General features: G+C 33.5%; 1 pseudogene; it reads left to right on the top strand.

Moving 5' to 3' along the window:
- The first annotated feature begins 15645 nt into the window (after nt 1-15645).
- Nucleotides 15646-16506, top strand: LOC120122241 (annotated as a pseudogene).
- Nucleotides 16507-17660: the final 1154 nt, after the last annotated feature.

The raw sequence follows: 17660 nt of genomic DNA, 5'->3' as shown, positions 1-17660 counted from the left end.
CAATAAGAATGTGAGTTGGGTAAGTGAATAGTGGTATGAATATTTATGTGAAATAGTAAAATAGAATTATATCATTGAATGGGAATTGAAACAAGATAGATAATATTGACCTATATGATGGTATGAGAATAGTAGATCAAATAGGAGACTTGAACATAAGTGATAATAGGAACATATAAGATGAGTTAGATGGGAAATATACATATACTTAAATAAAATTATGATATATGGGTTGTATGATGGAAATCTACGTAGTCATATTAGAAAATTATATGTACTATATGAATAGAATTAGGTAAATATATTATATTAGTATATAAATGAAATAATATAAGTGATATATGTTTATGAGTATGACAGAGGTGATATGATCTAGGTGAATATCATAGAATGAGGTATAAGTTATATGATATGATATAAGTTATTTTATACATATATGATATAAGCTATTAATCAGGACATATGAGATTATGAGAAGGAGAATATAAATGATGTGAATACAAGTATAGGAAAAATGATATATATATATATATATATATATATATATATATATATATATATGAAGATGAATTATATGAATACACATTTAGATGATGAAATGATGGATTATATGAACATGTGAATATATATATATATATATATATATATATATATATATATATATATATGATAAGACATAAAAATAAGATATAAGCAATGTGACAAGAAATGTGAAATAGTATGAAAAGTGGATATGAGCTACGTGATATGTGAAAGTGATTTACGTGTTTATACGTATATGTGATTCAACTTATGTGGCATAATCTACGTGCTATGTGAAAGTGAACTACGTGTTTATGTGAAAATGTGAAATGACATAAATGATGATGCCCATGTTATGTTTTATGAGGGCTAAGGTATAGTTGGCATGCCAAGAGTCGAGGGTCTACGCGGTCCTTCAGGATATATATGTATTCTTTGGAATATGTGTGAGGTCTTTTGAGACACATACTTGATCCTTGGCATAGATATATGATTCTTAAGGAATTTTCTACGTGGTCCTTAGGGACAACCTTATATGGCACTTCGGTGCATTTTTACGCGGCACTACGGTGCAATTATAAGTGGCACTTCGGTGCATTTATACGAGCTGTGGTGACAATATTAGTGCACAACCTCTATAGACTCACATATCTATAGTTCTCACATGTGTACATGAGCTAATAAAGAAATAACAACAAATATATTACATGTGACTTGTATGCTTTTGTGCTATGAATGGTATTATATGATTTATATGATAATATGTGGATTGTATGATTACATGAGTCAAATGTTGGTTAAAATGCTATGTATAAGAGGATATGTATTGAGTGATATAAACGATAATAATATTGATAATGAAATAAGGCTAATGATGAAAATGATGAGTGATGAATATATGTGTGTATATGTTCTTATATGAAATGATATATTGCATATGTGTTATAGGGATTTGTTACATGAATAAAGGTATGAGTGATAGTAGTAATTGTTCATGCATGATTACAAGCTATAGTTTATATTTTATGTTTATTGCCTCACTAAGTCATAGACTTAGCGTGTGATTGTTTCACACGTAGGTTACCGAAGTGAGATGAGTTAAGAGCAATGTGGAGCAAGACATGTCAGTTCTCCTTACCAAAGGTCAGATCAGAATGAAGGTGAATAATATGTATTTTAATATATAAAGTTCTAGTGGGCATGTATTCAAAATAATATATTGTATAAGCTCTGAATAGTTCGGTAAAGGTTTTGAATAAGTTATATGTAGTAATAAATTTTAAATTACTCACTATTTTATACAAGTAAAGGTTTTGAAAAGTCAATGTGACACTTTTGACTCGGATCCGGGTCTGATACGGGTTGGGGGTGTTACATCAAGTCTTAGGAAGTGTTTTGAATTCCTTTCTAAGATCTCAAACAAGGTTGTAATGTAGCATCCCTAATTACAGACTAGTGACTAAAATATAAGTTTGGAAATTTGAAGTCTAATTTGGAAATATTGAAAAGTTTAGGGATTTGTTTGGAAATATTCTTTAAAGGATTGTTTGGTAATTATATGATGAAATAAGGGTAAATGGGTCTTTTCTAAAGAAAGATTTTTGTTCTCTCTTTATAAGGAATTAACTACGTGGTTTTGGGAAGGAAAAGAAGAAAGAAAGAGTCTGGAGATGAAGCTTATTCTTCTTCTTCACGTGAGCCATTTCAAAGGTGAGTTTTTACAAAATGATTGTAACTTTATTTTTAAGTTTGGTTTTGGTCTTTGGGTATTAGAAAAGCTTAAAAAAGCTTAAAGATAAATAAAAACTTAAAGATAGATGAGTTATGAGAGATTAAGTAAAATGAGTTTTTAAGTGAAATCTTGGAAAAGAGTTATTAATTGAAGTTGGAAGTTAAATTTGACTTGTCAATGGTGGAATTAAGAGATATGAAAAGATAGAATTGAATTAGGAACAAGTTGAAAATTTAGGATGATTCTTGAATTCTATATGGAAGATAGGTTTTTGAGGTTAAAGATGTGATTAATGAGTAGAAATGAGTTTAAGCATATGTATATGAGTTATGAATATGTAAAGGGATGAAACATGAAGTGTTTGTGAGTAATTGAGTGAATTTTCGGGCTTAAAACGTGATTTATGGGCTAGAAGTATTGATACCCGTTCAACAGGTATTGATACCTCAAGAGTAAAATTCAGGAAGATATTTAAAAGGTACCAATACCTTTCAGGAGTATATCAATACCCCCTTGAAATGAAATTTTTTTTGAATGTAATTTGGGTATAGATACCTAGGTACTATATCGATACACCAGTTAAGGGATGTACCGATACCCTATAGAGTGTACTGATACCTACTTTAGATAAAAAATGAATTAGCCTTTCCTTCAGTTTAAGAAATGAGAAATCAGAGTTTGTTATTTGGAATACTGATATATATAAATGTATGATTATGTAGATATCGAACATAAGCAAGTTCCGGAATGACTGAAAGGTTAGAATTGATCAAGAAGAGAAAGTAAGCCATAGGAGTAATTGATAGCAAGTGAGGAACATGTGCGTGCACATTATTTAGTATATGATGTTTCATGGGAAATAAGACTTGCGATAAGTCTATTTCCAATAGTAAAAATGCATGAATTCATATATAGAAGTATGTGTTTGTTATGATTTATAGTTGTATAAGTATATGTTAGTGTGATAAGTCATGTGGAACATTACAAATGATCTATATGGTTATATAAAATTATGAGATAAGCTATGTGATAAGGGACATAAAGAATGAAATGAACACGTGACATAGGGTATAAGCTAAAGAATCATTTGATAGAAATATATGTGAGCATAAGATATTCAAGTATAAATTATATTATATGGTATAAATGATGATATCAAACTATAAGACAAGTGTTATAAGGATGAATTATATACTTAAAGGAAACTATTATATAGGAGTCATGTGAAGTTGAACTAAATAAATAAATTAACTTAGTATAAATAATATTAGATAAGTAATAAATTATATGTTATAGTATAGATTACATGATCTGTATAAATTCAAGATAGTGTAATAAATCATATGACTGGGTATAAATAATTATGTGAGTTAATGGAAAAGCGAGACAGTATAAGTATTTACTTATAGGATAATATGAGATAATATGAACATATAGTATAAATTTATGAGAAAGACTTAGGTCTTATAGGATTTAGGTTTGAAAATAATCTATGTGTAAGTGAATTATGTGAACTATGTAAGTATAAAAGTACAAACCATAATTATATGATACGAATAAGTATTATATGTACATGATGTATGCTATGAGATGTGATTTATGTGATGAAGGGAGAACGATATTAGCTATAAGAGTATATGTACATGTGAATGATATGGAAATGAACTACGTGACTATGTGTGATCTTGTGAAAATGTGATAATGGGCTATGTGAAAGAACTATGAGATTATATGTATAGGTGTTATGAATATGTGAATGTGTGATAACATAAATATTAATGCACATGTTATGTGTCATGAGAGCTAGAGGTATAGTTGGCATGCCAAGAGTCGAGGGTTTGCGCGGTCCTTCGGGACATATATGTATCATTTGGAACATTTATGAGGTCCTTTGAGACACATACTTGGTCCTTAGAATATGTATATGATTCTTAAGGAATTTCTATGTGGTCTTTATGGACATTTTATATAGCACTTCGGTGCATTTTTACGTGGCACTTCGGTACAATTCTACGTGGCACTTCGATGCATTTATACGAGCTGTGGTGACAGCATTAGTGCACAACCTCTATAGACTCACATATCTATAGTTCTCACATATGTACATTAGCTAATATAGGAGATGATATAAATGAACCTTGTATGATATTATGTGCTTTGTTTGTTATCTTTATGATGTGAAGTAATATATGTGATATGATGATGTGTATATATACTTTGTTCTATGAAACATGTTACAAGAATTAAATGATGATATGTGTGCTTCTTTGTGAAACAATATGTATGTATATGATATACAAAATGTAATAAGTATAAGATATATTAAACATGAGTAATAATAATCGGAATAATGAAACGATATTTATATATATATATATATATGTTTATGCTTGGATTCATAATGCATTCTATAGTTTATCATGATTAGATGAAATGTGCATAATAGGAATTAGTTATGATATGCTATAGTAAGTTTACTTATGTCTCACTAAGTCATCGACTTAGCGTGTGAGTGTTTCACACGTAGGTTCCGGAAAAGCGAGAAGATACGCTAAGAGGAGCAAGACAAGTTAGCATCTCCTTTACGAAGTTCAGATCACAAAAGTATTTGTACATTTATGTATATTGTTATATTAATTGTAGTTGGCATGTACCAAGAGAATTGTATTGAATATACTCTAATAGGTTTTGTAAGACCAAATGTTTTAGTTAATGAAAATCATTCACTTTCTCGAATTGTGAATTTAAATTTTTAACAGGAGAAAAATGTTTTGTGACACCTCGGACTCGGATCCTAGTCGGATATGGGTTGGGAGTGTTACATTTAATGGTATCGGAGCTAAGGTTTAGCCGATTCTAGGCTTAAATCGAAGTCAAATGAGGTTTAAAATCATGTACATGCCAACTCAAAGTGAAAATTTCTTATCTGATAGTGTAAGGAGTATGTTATATTGCTAATAGAATAAGATTTATATGATATAGTAGAAATTGCTTATAGGAATTGTCGAAGTGAATCGATAGCTGATAAACCTGATGGTGATAACAATTCACCTGCCCTGGCCAGGCAGGATGAAGAGCGGACACCTCAGGAAGTGTCTCATAAGATTAAAAGTTTATTTCAGGAAGTTGAAATCATGTTAGAATGACGTTAGAAGGTCTTTATTTTTTTGAATAATAAAATTAATAGTGAGTAATCTCGTTATTACGCGGATAAGATAGAATATGGTGGACGAATGTCACCATAAGAACATTAAAAGATCAAATGATGTGGTTAGAATTTGTAGAAGAGTTCAAGAATAAGTGCATCAGTGACAAGTTTATAAGATGAATGAAACCATAGTTATGAATTTGAAACAATGAGGTTATACGGTGTATAAGCAAGAGTGTGGATATGATAAGGGTCTGCATTTTAGATGGAAAGAGTTAGTGTGAGCTAACAAGATTACGTGATGAAAAATGTTTTGGAATTATAAGATTTTAAGATATTGTCAGGTTAAGATAACCAAAGATGAAGTGGATCTGGATACGGTTGTATATTTGATCATATGAATATGATGTAGTGAAGGAGGTAAGGATTCTTATGCTTAAGGGAAATTAAGGATTGATAGAAAAAAATGTAAGGTAATATGAAAAGAGTAAGAGAGTATGAAAGAAAAGATATGACTGATGTTATAAGGATATTTTGATTTATGGAAAGTAATGGAATAAGGAAAGGAAATGATAGAGTTTACAGAATCATATATGACAAGGGTTATATAGAAGTATCGATTATAAGTTTGATATATAAATAAGAAAAGTGCGTAAAGTAATATGAAAAGATCATGTGTATTGTAGTACAAACAATGATTAAGAAATGAGTAAAAGTTTGGTTTATGTGGCAAAGCAATTAGAGAATAAGAAAAGAAATCAATTGAGTTATGATATTGAGAAGTAAGGATTGGATTTTTCTGTCTATATAATGAGTAGCAATATATGGATTTATAAAAGTCAGATGTATATGATTGGTTTATTAGGGCTTGTGCCCTAGATTGAACAGTTGCTATTGATTATATGTAATAGTAAAGGTAATATTGTAAGATTTGGAAAAGATATAAGGCTAAGTTAATCAGGTATGATGTGGATTTGGATATGGTGGTATATTCTGATTATGTAAAGGTTGTATAGCTAAGAAGATAAGGATTGGTGTATTTAAAGGAAGCTAAAGATAGTAGTAGTATATGTATATTGTAAATAAAATAAGGATTTTGTATAAGGACAAGATTTTGAGCCATTCATGTGGATTGTAAGAGTTATGAAGATGTAATAAAGATGGGTATTCAAAGCTAAGTATAAGTGATATGAAAAGAGTATGAGAACACGTGTGAAAGATATGGTTTAGTTATGTTATAAGGAGATTTTGATTATGAAAGGATAAATGGAGAAAGAATATGATTATTGTAATTTGGATGAATATGATTTAAGAACAAAAGTTTTGGTTATGGTGGTAAGGTAATTAGAGATTAATAATGAAGTAGTTTGACTCATGATTTTGAATAGAAAGGATTAAGACTTACTGGTTATTGTTTATATGATAAGTGACAATAGATGGATGTATAAAAGAAATAGGTAGTTGAAGAACTAAAGAAAGGAAAGCCAAAATGACCTGACCTAACCCAAACTCGACCCAAGTTAAATTTAAACCCGAAATGACCCGAACTGAAATAACCTGAATCGAACCCGATACAAATAAGAAACATTAAATACAGTGATAAGAATTATGACATATTGTTTAGCTTTGAAGTTATGACATATGTAAAGAATTGAAATTATGACAACATTACGTTCCTTATTTGTAACAATTTTCACTAAGAAAAGAGAGGAACAAACACAAATATTTATATTAAAGGATGTAAACTTAAGAAATTATATTAAAAATTTTAATAAATGCAAAGTTATAAAAATTTTGGGGTGTAAAATTAAATAATCCATAAAAATACAAAAAACTTATAATATAAGATAATTTAAAATTTTAGGGGATGCGACTGCACTCTAACGTCCCTTCAATCTATCTTTAGGAGAAAAAAAAATTCTTACTCCTAAACGTAATGAATCCACAAATCTAGAAGAAAAGAAATGTGTCAATTAAAAGTTTTAATCATTTATTATGCTTTAGAGATTAGTGACATATGTTACGTTCTTTTATGTATAAAGACATTTATTGAGAAGAATTGTTTCAATTAACAAGAACATAATGCAGAAATGTAGCACATTAAATTTCTTTGATTACCAAAAACAATTTGACTCCTTCAATTTAAATCCCTCTGGTTACCGTTGTTACCGTCAGATGATTTTAAACTCGAGATATGTTTTTCCCGTCGATGCAAGGAACACTTTCACCGCGCAAATCTCCAAATTGAAGTTTGGATCCTGAAAAAAAAACCCTAACTTGTTAGTTGTTTTCGCTTATATTTTCTAAATGTTAACTAATGATTTTGTAGGGTGAGGCCGGTGTGCGAGGGATAGCGGTCATTGTCGTTGTCGTTATCTTCGATCGAGGACAATATTGCTGTTAGAAAGGAGACCGACCGTTCATCTGCACTTAACGACTATCAGGCTTGGGCTCGGCTGTTTGGGCTGGAACAGACTTGCTAGGGGCTGGACCAAAGCTTGTGTATGGCTCTAATTGGAGCCATTGTTCCAATTGGGAGAATGTTGTTCGGTCACTTGGAACGGTTTGGGTTAAGAGTGTAAATTTGAATAAAACGATTAGAGTAATTTGGTTTTAGGGTACTTAATCATTCCCTGAAATTAAACTCTAAAATTTCCTAAATTCGCACCATTTGATAAACAAGAAATTTTATTATAACGAAAATCATAATAGGATATTACATGCATTCTGGTTGCAAATTGCTTCAAAGCTAAATATTTTTGGAATCGTGATCATTTTTATTCTAAAAATATGGTCTCACGTGGTTTATATCATAATTTTTATTCACCATTTGATTTGATATAAACCCAAATATATGATCAAATTTGATCTGAAACTCGAATTATATCCGACTCAAACCACACCCAATCCGGACTGAAAGTTTTGTTAAAGCGCATGAGGCAGTGTCTGTTGGTAGGCAACTTGGACTTTTCATGGGTAATCCTTAAACTGTGGTTCTTTAAAAGCTTTGTCGTTAGCTATGTGTTCTCACAGATTTTTTTAGTTATAGACGGGGTTGTTTAGGTATTATTTTCGGTCTTTGAGAAACCTTAATTTTTTATCGATTGGCTAAGGGGTCTGGATTGATCTCTTAAGTGTGTAATTTGTTTTGATTATTGTTTTTGATGGAGTGAGTTTAGGACTATTTATGATACCGCGGATGAGAGGGTGAAGGGAGCTCTTTTTGGATGGTACTTGGTGCTGTTATAGTCTTGGATTCAGAGGTGTTATGGTGGTTTTTCTTTCAGAAGGCTAAGATGTTTTCCTTGAGGATTTATTGTCTGATGTTTTTGAAGTCTGACAGTCTTGTTTTGTGGGGTGGAATGGTGTAACTGGAAGTTTATTTTGTGGTTAGTGCTTTAATACTAGGTTGATGTAGTCTTCTGTTTCTCAGTGTGTGTTTTCTCAATAGTTAGTTTATGGCTTTCTGTTCTTTCCACCTTATGGTTCACTCTTATTCCTCCAAATAGGTGTAGGGAGGTTTTCTAATGAGGTCCATGAGATGGTGTACCTTGTATCCTTATCAATACAAAGTACTCATTTTTCAAAAAAAAAAAACCACACCCAATCCAAAATTTAGCTGACTCAGTATGAATCAATATCCAATTTGACTCGAATTGAAATTAACCCGATCCGAGTTTAACTCAATCTAAAGATAACCCGAATCAAAATTAATCCGAACCGAAAATTTATATATACTTGATTAGACTTATAACCGAATTAAGCCTAACTGATAAGATTAACAAACAAGGAGACATTTTTACAAGAATATATCAATAATTCTATATACTTGATTATACGTAACAATTCAACCCGAATTAACCTGATCCGAAGGTTGAACCAAACCAAAAATCAATCAATTCTATATTGACCCGATTTGAATCAATCGATTCGATATTGATTCAACCCGAAATCTAACTGATTTGATATTAACCTGACCCAAAAGTTAACGGATCTGATATTGGTCCGAACTGAAAAACAATCGATCCGATAATCACTTGACTCAAAAACTGGCCCACCCAAAAATTGACCCGACCTAATACCCAACTTGATTTATCATACCCCCAGATCTGAGCCGACCTGAATAAAATTAAATTGATTAAAATCTAGACTAGAAATGAATTGACCCAAAATGACTCGACTCAAACCCGATCCGAATGACTCGTTTGCAACCTCTACTCTCCTAATAAACCAATTTTGCATTAGGTAAAGTATACAAATGGTCTCTGATTATATACTGCTATTTTATTGAGTTCAACGACTATTAAAAGTTATGAAATAATCCCTTTACTTTAAGGTATTACTTTGTTGTGTCCTCGATTATTAAAAATTACAAAATTATCATTTTACTATTCATATGTTTCAAACTCATCTTTTTCTATTAAAAGTTGACGAAAGTCTGAACTGAACGTTAACATGTTGACTGTAATACGATAAAATTTGATCTCAAAATCTAAATGACTATCATATCTCAGTTAACAAGTTAACGTCTAGCTCAGACTGTCATCAACTTTTTAACAGAAGATGACGAGTTTAGAACATGTTTATTAGTAGAGGGACTCCATAAAGTAACACCCACTAATCAAGGGATTATTTTATAACTTTTAATGGTCAGAAAACTAAAAAAACAACACTATATGGTCGGGAACCATTTGTCTACTTTACCCAATACAAGGTTGGTTTATTAGGAGCCGTAGGGGTTCGAAGAATACGATTCGCTTCATGTTATAGATTAAAAGAAAAGAAAAGGTTTATGAGAAGAATTTAGACGAAAGAGAGAGGATAGAGAAGAAAAATGCATCATTCATTTCATAAAGGAAAATATTGTTTACACAGCAGTTTATTTTCATACAGGCTGTTACAGGAATCTAGCAAATGCCAGCTGGCATTCTTCACTAACAGATTGCCTAATAAACTGATTCTTTGTTATCACAGGTACTGGGCATCGGTTGGGGGCTTATCCTCCTTGTTCTGGTTGACTTTAGCCTGCTTCAACCCATCAGGTAATTTTAATTCTTTTTCCCCTCGTGCTTCATTTCTCCCTTTCAATTCAATTCCCAAATTACTTCCAGAATCCCTAACCCTTGTTCCTCCTCCATCCCCAATTCATGCTCATTCGAATCCCGCTCACTTCCCGATCTCCCTTTCTTCTCCAACTACAACAATACCCACCCCACGAGACGAGCCTGTCTCCAAGGATCAAACGTAGGAAACTGCCCTCGTAAGACCGAATAATATTCCAAGTATCATTTGCTTCATCAGATTTTGTCATCGAACCAAAGTTGAGTGATTGGTTTTCCATTTCTGTGTACGATTTGTCTCCCAACAACTTTTAAGGGTTTGATTCGAACTGACCATCATCTTCTATGGCAGGAGGATCTGTTGCAGCACGCGAGGAGTCCCGATGAATTCTTCAAGAGACTGACATGAAATACTGGGTGGAGTCTCGATGAGGCTGGTAAGTCTAATTTATAAACTTCCCCTATCTTTTCCATACCTTGTAGGGGCCATAATATTTAGCTGCTAATTTCAAATTTTTCGCAGGGCAATTGAAGATTGCCTATATGGCTGCAATTTGAGGTAAACCAAATCTCCAACAGAAATTTTCTTTCTGTATACTTTTATTTCTTGCAGCTTAATTCTGTTGCTAGCTATTCCAATTGATGTTTAACCAATTGCCTCATATGTTCTCTGTGCATGATTCACTGACTGACTGTAGAGTAGTATCTGTAGGCCAAACCATAATAGTGGTTTGTACCCATATAAAGCCTGAAATGGAGTCAGTTTTAAAGCAGTATGGTAAGTGGTGTTGTACCACCACTCTGCCTGGGGTACACCATTTAGCCACTTTCTAGGTTGATATAAACAAATACCCTTAAATACTTGTTCCAAGCATTGATTCACCCTTTCTGTCGGTCCATCGTTTCAGGATGATAAGCAGTGCGAAAGGGTCTTAGTACCCAATTGCTTCATCAATTCCTTCCAAAACAAACTAGTAAAGGTCTTGTCTCTCAGAGATGCCATTTGAGGTTGACCATGTAATTTATAACATTGTTAAGTAGAGTTTAGCTACCTCTACTGCAGAATAAGGATGTGATAGGGGCAGAAAATGACTGTATTTTGTAAATTATCCACATGACCAAAAGTTTTTCTTAAAAGAAGTAGGCAACCCTTCAATGAAATCCAATTAGGAACAGGCAGGGGCTGTAGCAAACTAGGTTTTGCTACATGTTCAACCTTAGTTTTCTGGCAAACTTCACAACATCTCACATAAGTAGAAACCATAGATTTTAGGTTTGGCCAATAAAAATTTGTCCTGATTCTGTAATATGTAGCATGTGCCCCAGAATGTCCCCCCTGAGCAGAATCATTTAGAGATTGAATAATCTTTACTCTAAGGCTCCCATTAGCTCCAACATAAACTCTCCCATCATATTTAAGAACAGCCTTAGAATATTTCCACTTACTGTCAGCAGAAGGAGTAATAGTCAGAATTAAAATCCAATTCTGAGCTAAAGAATCACCTTGGTAGCTTTCTTCAATTTCTTGAATCCAAGTAGGCACCAAAACTGTCACTTCCATAGCCAAATACTGAGCATGCTCCTCCCATATCCTAAATAAAGCATTAGCAGCCACATTCAATTTTCCTTTTCTATACTGAATAGTATAGTCTAATCCCAACAGCTTTGTCAACCCTTTTTTCTGAATAGTGGTAGTCAGTTTCTGTTCTAGAAGAAACTTTAAAAGCTCATGGTCAGTCTTAATCACAAAAGGTTTACTTTCCAAGTAGTGTCTCCATTTAGAAACAGCCAAGAGAATAGCTAGATATTCTCTTTCATAGATAGATAAAGCTGAATGTCTAGGACTTAAAGCTTTACTCAAATAAGCAATAGGCCTACCTTCTTGTGACAGAAGAACCCCCACACCTCCAGAACTAGCATCTGTTTCTAGATAAAAGGGCTTAGAAAAATCTGGTAGAGCTAATACTGGAGCAAAACTCATAACCCTTTTAAGTTCTTCAAAAGCAGTACAAGCAGCAAAAGTCCATTGAAACCCATCATTCTTTAACATTTGTGTCAATGGTATGCTAATAATGCCATAATTTCTTATAAATCTTCTATAATAACCTGTCAACCCCAAAAATCCTCTAAAAGCTTTAAGGGATTTAGGCTTGGGCCAAGTATGCATAGCTTCCACCTTACTAGGGTCTGTAGACACCCCTACAGCAGAAATAATATGACCCAGATATTCCACCTTAGTCTGTCCAAAAAAACACTTGGACATTTTTGCAAATAACTGATTCACTGCCAAAACTTCCAAAACAAGCTGTAAATGTTCAACATGTTGTTTCATACTGCCACTGTACACCAGAATATCATCAAAGAAAACTAAAACAAATTTTCTAAGAAAAGAACTGAATAATTCATTCATGAGAGCTTGAAATGTAGCAGATGCATTAGTAAGGCCAAAAGGCATTACCTTAAACTCATAATGCCCCTGATGAGTTCTAAAGGTTTTCTTATAGATATCATCTGGTTGAATTCTGATCTGCCAATATCCTGACCTCAAATCAGTCTTTGAAAAATAAACTGCCCCATGTAACTCATCCAACAAGTCTTCCACTATAGGAATAGGAAATTTATCTTTGATAGTCAAACTGTTCAGTTTTCTATAGGAATAGGAATAGGAAATTTATCTTTGATAGTCCCCATGTAACTCATCCAACAAGTCTTCCATTGGACCTTGTTACATCTAGCAGAACTGAACAATTGTTGGCCATTAGCCACAGTAAAAATGATAAGCAATATTAACCTGTATGCCAGCATCAACCCATTTAGGAGTCAAGAAAATGTGTGTACTGCCACTGTCAATTAAGATACTCAATGGTTTTCCTTGAATAGTGCCCTAGATTCTTAATGTATTATGGCCAATGCAGCCAGTAATAGCAGTAAAAATGATAAGCAATATTAACCTGTATGCCAGCATCAACCCATTTAGGAGTCAAGAAAATGTGTGTACTGCCATGTCAATTAATACTCAATGGTTTTCCTTGAATAGTGCCCTATTCTTAATGTATTATGGCCAATGCAGCCAGTAATGCATTCATAGAGATTTCCAATTCTCCTCTTCTGTTGTTGAAAGCTCTCCTCAAGGTAAACTTCTACTAGAAGTGTCAATTTCCTCAGTAATTATATTTAACTGCATGGTCTTACACTGATGACATAGAATGTATTTCACCATTTAAAACAGACTGTTTTGCCTTCTATACTCCATCAGATTTGTTTTGGATTTGACATAGAAGTAGTTTTGTGGCTACTGGTAAGGTATTTGTCTTGGATGTAGGTATGGGGTTGGGTAGGGTAGGACCTTAAAAGAAGGCCTGAATCTTCTACTTTCAAATTCTACTGACAGTTTCATATAGCTTGGCTTGTTTATGCTTCACACAAGCTCTTAGGTCTAAGGCCTAACCCTATGCTTAATTCATCTCGGTCCACTAATAAAAAGTGACAAAAAATTCTTCAGTCAAAGTAGGATTCTGTAGAAGCATATAAGGTGTAGCTCTTCAAACTTCTCCTGGATAATCCTCTATAGACCCTTCTGTATCAACTTAGTAACTCCTCTACAATATCAGAAAATGATCTATCACTAAATCTGTGACAGATATCAGCTTCAAATTCATGCCAATTGATGGTGTTTCTGCATTATATACCCATCAAACCATATTTCGCTTTTCCAGTTAAATACATAGTGGCTACCTCCACTCTGTTCCATAGGCACACTGGAAATAAAAAATACTTCAAACATTTATGGATCCACCCTCTAGGATTAACTCCTTCAAAGAAAGGAAGTTCTATTTTTTGTCTGTGCCACATACTTCCTGAACTGTTAAATGAGCCCCCTGTACCCCTTTTTTCAGCTTCCAGTCCCCACATAACAAGTCTAGTGTTACTGTTTTCCCCCATTTGATTCTCAGGCCTATAACTGTTCTTAAGGGCTAAACAAGCATCAGGCTTATCCTTCAAAATTCCAGGTTAATCCATTTTATAGTTGAATCGTGATTTATCCTTCACTACCGTCACCAAAACAGGATTTTTCTCCCCATTTTTAGAGCAATTAGGAGTGTATACCTGATCACTTGCAGATTGCTCTTGTTCACCATTTTTGCCCGTTAAGATCTTCAAAATATCCTCCACATAGCCATGATTCTTGTTCATCCTTGCCTCCAGTGCAGTAATCCTATTTTCCTGAGTCTCCCACCATTTAGGTGGATTTGTCTCATTTTGGCCTTGTTTCACCAACGCAGCTAGGTCCTCAATTTGTTTCTGAATCCCAGCTAAATCAGTTTCCTCCATAAATTGATTCTTCTTTGGCATGCCCTTAAAAAATTTCCCTTGCCAGAATCGTAGCTCTGATTACCAATTGTTATAGATTGAAAGAAAAGAAAAGGTTTAGGAGAGAATTTAGACGAAGAGAGAGTTGATAGAGAAGAAAATGCATCATTCATTTCATAAAGGAAAATATTGTTTACACAACAGTTTTATTTTCATACAGGCTGTTACAGGAATCTAACAAATGCCAGCTGGCATTCTTCACTAACAGATTGCCTAACAAACTGATTCTTTGTTATCACAGGTACTGGGCCATCCGGTTGGGCTTATCCTCCTTGTTCTGGCTGACTTTATCCTGCTTCAACCCATCAGGTAATTTTAATTCTTTTTCCCCTCGTGCTTCATTTCTCTCTTTCAATTCAATTCCCAAATTACTTCCCAGAATCCCTCACCCTCGTTCCTCCTCCATCCCCAATTCATGCTCATTCGAATCCCGCTCACTTCCTCGATCTTCCCTTTCTTCTCCAACTACAACACTTCATTTGGGGCTAGCCACATTGCATATGTTGCTGAAGTTTTCTTGTTGCATTGGCACGCCCGAACCACTTTTTTTAGTCAGTTTCAGCCGCACTCTAATGTGGTTTCTAACCAGTCTCCTATGCATTAAATTGAAATGTAATGTGAAAAAGTAAAACATTGAAACTGATGGGAATGTGATGGAATAAAAACATTTTCAAATTTTACTAAAGGCGAAAACTAATGACCTATGTTCGACAAAAAACACTAGATTGGTGTATATAATATCAAATCCAGATCCTTCAGCAAATATAAACCTTTTTTTTATATTTTAATCAAAAAGGTGATTAATTAAATTAATGATCGTCATACTAGCTCAAAAAAGAGCATCAACTTGTCTTCTCCAACTTTCCAACAAGGTCAATGGCACTGTCCACCTCTCTCAACCAATTTCCTCCATCAACTTGCCCAAACATCGCAGAGTTTTAGGTTCCAATTTCTCATATTCGAAGCCTTTCCAGTTCCATGGCTTCGACGTCTCGTCAAGATCCTCTAAGTCCTTCTCCACCATAGCCTTCTTCTTCAAAAAGAGCAAGCAGGCCGAACCTGTTCCTCCCAAACCCAGTAAGTACAATTCCACCTTGTTCCTTTTTTTATTTTTAGAACTTGTGATTGATTTTGATGATTGGGTTTTCAGCCCAAGTTCAAGAGCTACACGTTTATGAACTCAACGAGAGAGACAGGAACAGCCCTGCAGTTTTGAAACTGAGTTAAAAACCAGTAAACTCACTGGGTGATCTCGTTCCTTTCACCAACAAGCTCTACTCCAGAGACCTGCAGAAAAGGATCGGCATCACGGCTGGACTATGTGTGCTGATCCAGCACTTTCCCGAGAAAAAAGGCGATCGATATGAAGCCATTTACAGCTTCTACTTCGGTGACTACGGCCACTTAGCTGTGCAGGGACCCTATTTAACGTATGAGGATACCTACTTGGCTGTGACGGAAGGATCAGGGATTTTTCAGGGAGCCTACGACCAAGTCAAGTTACATCAGATCACTTTCCCCATGAAGCTGTTTTATACTTTCTACTTGAAAGGCATACCCGATTTGCCAGCTGAGCTTCTAGGGAATCCAGTGCCGCCGTGGCCCGCTGTAGAGCCGTCCACGGCTGCTAAAGCGACGGAGCTCATGCTACTATCCCTAATTTTACCAAGTGATCATAAAGATCGGAACTCTACTATTTTGAGTCATTAAGCGATCTAGATTTTCCATTATTCTGCACTTAGAATTAGATCCTTTTTTTTTCCTTTTTTTTAATACAAGTATGAATTAATTCTTCTTGTCCTATGTAAGACATGTTCATTTTTTTTTATGAAAAAAGATAAAGACTAGCACTTCCTTTACTTCCAAATTGCAAGCAGCAGAATCCTTTTGTAGTAAAATAGTTACTTCCAGCTGTGAATTGTAGAAGACACTATGAACATCGCTTCTTGTTGTAGCTATCCTTGCCATTTTATCGGTCACCTTATTCGTATCTCGATTTATATGTCTCAAAGTAACATTACATTCCCGATTTAATAAATCATTAACTCGATCTAAAAGAGTAAAGATTGAACCTCTCTAAGTTTTTCCCTGTAGCATCCAAATAACTTTCAAGCTATCTGCTTCCACTCTGACTTAAGACATGTTCATTTTGATTACCGTAAGAGAGGTTTACCGGTTTTCCAGAGCATTATTGTTGAATTATGTGTTGTAATGTCAATTGTTTTAATTGTAATATTTATGTTTCGGATTTGTTAGGTTAATGTTTGAACAGTCTGTATGTTTATAAAGACTTGCTGTACGTTATACCCAATGATGTGCTCAAGATGAGCATATAATTTTATGTTATGTGTACATTTTTGAATTTTAAAATAAAAGATTTATAAAATTTTAGAAATAAAAATTAAATTATCAATAAAAATAATAAATAAATATTTAAAATATATGATAATTTAAAATTAAAAAATAACAATGGCTATTCTCCATCCTTTTCCTCCCATCCCTGATTATATTACAATAGTAGATTATTTTGGCAGCCAATACGAATACATGTGTGATGGAATTTCTTTGTTGACTCATTTACACTTAAATAGTTTGACTGCTTTAATTAAATCGTTTTAAAGTAAATAGAAAAAGGAAAGCTCTTAAAAGTTAGACCATTATTTATATCATTTTCTAGCCAAGTAATTATAAATAAAGAGTATTTAAAATATATATTATTATTTATAATAATATTAGATTAATAAGAAGAAAATATAAATAAAGAGTTGCATGAATGAAGTTATTATCCATTAAGATATTAGATTTGAATACTATTTATATCGATTAT

The sequence above is a fragment of the Hibiscus syriacus genome, unplaced genomic scaffold (genome assembly GCF_006381635.1).
Source record: "Hibiscus syriacus cultivar Baekdansim isolate YM2019G1 unplaced genomic scaffold, ASM638163v2 tig00110384_pilon, whole genome shotgun sequence".
In the NCBI taxonomy this organism is placed as follows: domain Eukaryota; kingdom Viridiplantae; phylum Streptophyta; class Magnoliopsida; order Malvales; family Malvaceae; genus Hibiscus; species Hibiscus syriacus.
This window is presented reverse-complemented; position numbering and strand designations above follow the sequence as displayed.